The sequence below is a fragment of the Cannabis sativa genome, chromosome X, assembly GCF_029168945.1.
Source record: "Cannabis sativa cultivar Pink pepper isolate KNU-18-1 chromosome X, ASM2916894v1, whole genome shotgun sequence".
NCBI classification, from domain to species: domain Eukaryota; kingdom Viridiplantae; phylum Streptophyta; class Magnoliopsida; order Rosales; family Cannabaceae; genus Cannabis; species Cannabis sativa.
The window spans coordinates 60,584,194-60,589,257 of NC_083610.1; the positions used below are offsets into that span (position 1 = coordinate 60,584,194).

At 21.9% G+C, this 5,064-nt stretch overlaps 1 long non-coding RNA gene across 1 annotated transcript; it reads left to right on the plus strand.

Annotated features, from left to right (window-relative positions):
* Positions 1–2,319: 2,319 nt before the first annotated feature.
* LOC115696965 (uncharacterized) lies at positions 2,320–2,909 on the plus strand. Its single transcript, XR_004007845.2, has 2 exons — positions 2,320–2,592; positions 2,684–2,909. It is a non-coding gene; the product is annotated as an uncharacterized LOC115696965 (long non-coding RNA).
* Positions 2,910–5,064: the final 2,155 nt, after the last annotated feature.

Genomic DNA, 5,064 nt, shown 5'->3' on the forward strand with positions numbered 1-5,064 from the left:
ACTAATAGCTTGAAAAAATTTATAAATTATTTTTAAAAATTAATTAAAATTACTACTTTATTATTTTATGAAATTGTGAGTTTATTAATAATTTATTATTGTAAAACTAAAAATCATTTACATATATATTAATATATTTTTTTTTATTAGGAGAATAAGAGCTTGATTGTAGAATCCAATTTTCTTAATAATATTCATACTCTTAAAAATAAAACGTTACAATACTTCTTAGTTCTTACTTAAACTATCATTGTTAGAGAAATATTATTATCATCCAATGATTTTTTTGATATAACCATGCATCATTCTCCTAGAATAACTAATGAGGTGTTGTTCATTATTTATATTTTTAAGATTGGAATATGATAATCTTGTCTAGGGGTCAAATATAATTTTTTGTGCTGAAATTCTTGTGTTGGCAATTGCCATTATTCAATAATGTTTATGACACTTTTTTCTTCCTTCATTTTTTTTTGTTAAAATTTTCTTCATTGGTTTTGTTCTTATAGATTTAGTAAGCTCAAGTATTTTAAAAGAATAAAAACATCTAAATAATTGTTAATTATTATAAAATTAAAAATTTTAGGTTTAGAAAAAATCTTATACATTTTATATGTATTACAGTTTAAAGCTTAAAATTATTATTTTTTTGTTTTCAGTAATGCAATTTAGAATTCTAGTTTGAAGAAATTTTATAAAAAGATAAATATACCCTTTTTTCTTTTTAATCTTTAAAATGATTTTTATTAAAAAAAATAGTTGGTTAGTTTTTTTAGTGTGTTTTATTTTTTAAATAACAAATCATTTATAAATTTTTTATTTCTATTAATAGTTTTATCTATTTTAGGAATATAGAGAATAACAAAATAGGAAATATTAATTTTTTAATATTTAATTAGTGATTATAAATATCAACCATTAGATATTTGATCTAATGGTCAAGAATAAAATACCCATACATGGGTAATACCCATCAAAAGCATACCTATATATGTATTAGCTTCTCCTACTTAGTGTATGATCAACCCCAAATTCAAATAAATAAAGTACAACAATCAAACTGATAAAACTATTTAATTTAAATTTGAAGGACAAAAATAGAAAAAAAAAACTTAACATAATCATCATTCAATTGATGCATAAACTGCATATTTGTAACATATCAATCTAGAACTCCACCAATATATGTATCATAATTTGCATATGTATCAGTCTAACTTATTATTTAGAGAAATTTCTCACTTGAAGAAACTAATGAGAGTGAATTTTCTCTAACTCCTTTGGAAAATTTTTCAAAGATTAAAAACTTGTTAAGTTCTACATTACCTTTTCTTTTCTAACCATAATTCTAATTATTTATAAAAATTATATGCATTATTTATTATTGAAATTATGAATATATAACAATGAAGATAGCTATTAAAATTAAGATTGACACACGTAATACTTCAATCAATAATACTATCAATATAGAAATTCAAATTATAAACATAAATAAAATTGTGATCATATATAATTTATGGTTGATATATATATATATAAAAAATAAATAAACTTACTTAAGCCCTTTTTAAAGAATGTGAAACTTTTATCTCTCTATTGCATAAACAATACGTAGATGATGCTAATTTATTTGAGAAATCTACAAAATAAATGAAATCAAACATTTAAATAAGAGAGTTAATAAATAATAATTAATTTTAGTGTAGTGTAAGTCATATACAATGGTTAATTTAGTTTTTAAGCATCATATCTATTCTATATAAAGTGTGCCTATATAACTAAAATTCTTGGTTTATGAGAAATTTATGGGTGACTTTTTATTTTTATTTAATAAAATAATAAAATATTATTTATATATAATAAAATAATAATAAAACAAATCTCATTAATATTTGAACTGATATTTAAGATTCTGATGTTTGTTTTCTTTAATTTTATACTTTTAACTGAATTTAAATGTCTCAAGTATATATATTATACGGTAAATACTATTTTGGACCCTCTGTTTTACAAAAGTTACTAATTGGACCCTGTGTTTTGTTAAATGACAAAATGGACCCTGTATTTTCTAAAATAGTACAAATAGGACCCTGAATTGATTTTTTTGTCAAAATAAAGTTTAATTATAATCCGATCTAAAAGTGCTATGACAAAACTGTTTACATTTTTTGTATCTGTTCGTATTAAGCATTGTCTTCAAGTTAGTTGTATTGAAAAAAAAAGTTGTTAAAATTTAAGCTCAGGGTCCTATTTTTACTATTTTAGAAAATACAGGGTCCATTTTATCATTTAACAAAATATAGGGTCCAATCTGTAACTTTTACAAAACATAGGGTCTAAAATGGTATTTACCCTATATTATATAATGACATATATTTTACTCTCACTGATTAATCTTTTATTGTTCCCCATAAATATAATAGTGTGCATTCTTTTTTATTATTATTATAAATTGTTGTCGTTACATATTGAATTTGTATTTGACTTGACTAATCTCACTGATAGTGTGGTAGTGGCTTTCTTGCAATAATGTACTTGAGGTCGATAGACGATCAATGTGTGAGTAAAGAGCGAGTACAAATAGTATAGGTATTCTTTCTTTTCTCTTTATCTCTTCATCTCCTATCTCTTTGAGTTATATTTGTATTTATAATTTTTATTAATTTATTGCAAATTTCAGTGATGATAACATTGGGTTCGAGATGCTTGAGGTTGTATTTTGTTGAAAATACAATAAAGAATAAGAAAAATTGTTACAAATGTTATAAAGAAGACATTTATTTAGTGAATCAATTATAATTTGTGTGGAAATCTCAAATTTTGAGTTATATATATACTTTCTTTCCATGTATAGTTATTCTTCATTAATCTAATCCTTATATTTATAATGATTATATTTAGTACTATTCATGAAATCTCCATTCTCCCTAAGCAATACATAGTTTATTGGTTTCTATAATTTTGTGCTAATTTTATTTTATATTTTTTATGTGCCAATTATAAAGTGGTAATATATATATATCTCATATTTTCTTAAGGTAGAGTTTATATTCAATTTCATATATTGGCTAATTGTTGGTACTATCTGGTTCTATTTTTTCGTAATTTTTTGTCTTATTAAACTAATTATTATACTTTAAGTTACTCATTGAGTAAGGTAAAATAATTACCTTAACCTCTGAAATTTATACTTAGTTATGAAGATTTTGACAACAAAGCTCAATACAATTTAAGTAAAATCTTATTTTCAAGTTTAGCAACAAAATTTAAAATGAAGAAAAAAAAAAGTTTGAGCATGAATTTAGTGAAGCTATGAAAATTCAAAACATATACTGCTAAGATATTTTTTGAAACAATAATAATCAATTCTTATTTTTCAAATTAAAACAATAATTCAATTAAAAAATTATGATAATAAAAAATTAAATTAAATTTAAATGTAAACTATACTTAAGATATTTTTCAAAAAATATATAACTTTTATTTTTTCTCAAATTATCTTAAGAATTATTTTAGAATATGTATATATTTTCACATTATATATGTATGACTAAGTTTTTAAATTAATTAATATAGCATATTATTATTAATAAATTAACTACGTTAAATAATAAGTATGGTTATATATGTAGAATATTATTAAAATAATTATTCTATAGATTTTAAAATAAATATCAATAATAATTATTATAATCTATAAAATTGATTGTTATATCTATTTTCTACCTAAAGTGTGCCTATATAACAGAATTCTTGGTTTATGAGAAATTCATGGATGACTTTTTATTTATATTAAAAATAAAATGATTTATTAATAAAAATAATATAGTTTATGAGAAATTCATGTGTTACTTTATATAATGAAATAAATAAAATAAATCTCATTAAATCTAAAAAAATACAATTGGGTTTTTGCTTTATATATATTATATATATTGCTAAATAATTTTTCTATTTGTTTTTTTGGCTCGATCAGGTTATAATTGTTTGCCTCCACATCTAAATCTGAATATATAAAATGTGGCTATATAAACGAATTTTGGTTTATGAGAAATTATTGACTGACTTTTTTTAAAAATATTATCTTTTTTTTTTTATATAAAATGTGGCTATGTAACAGAATTCTTGGTTTAATATTATTATTTATTTTTCTGTCAAAATATTAACAGAATATTCTAATACTTGACAGAATATTCTGATTAGAAAACGTTAATTATAATTGATTAATTTTAGATAAATAATCCTACCAAAATTTAATCTAACAAATTTTTCTCTCTAGAGCAAAAATCCCAGCCTCCAACATAACGTTTACCAGTTTATAACCTTAGTTATAATTTCTTAAGCTATATTTTATAATTTTAATTTTCATATTAAAATTTGAAAAATACTAATGAAGACAACATGCTACATGCTATTATACAAAAGTATTGCATTTATATATCCCACGATGTTTCAAAAATACTTTTGAAAGTTCATCTTGAATTAATTATTAATATGTAATAAAAGATATTAGTTATTATATTATTACTTCAAACAAAGGAAAGTTCTAGCGGTGCTTTTACTTTCTAATCATCTCTTGGTTTCGGGCAGAAAGTCATATTCATGTGTTATGTGTACGTTAAATTTTTGTTAATAGGCCAGGGAAGAGAGTATAATCTTACAAAACTTGAAATGTGAACCTGAGTTGTCAGCATATACATAATCTCAATTTTGGCTTCTTTAACCAGCTGCCACACACAAGTTACTTACTCTAAATTTATAACCATTTACAATTTTTTAACACTCAAAAAGTTAACAAGTTTGTTGTCTATAGCTCTACTTATTAAGGTAGAAAAATATTTTCAGATTGACTCCTCTATTCCGTTTATTAAATGAATTGTTTTCAAGTTGACACATTAACTTAAAAATGACACAATAATGACCTACTACAAAGTATACACTTATATTCATTCTATTTATTGAGAATCAAAACTTCAATCTTCTCCACTAGATTAGCTAGACACACACAATATTATTTGGACATAAACACAGGACACAATATTATAACTCAAACTCATAAAC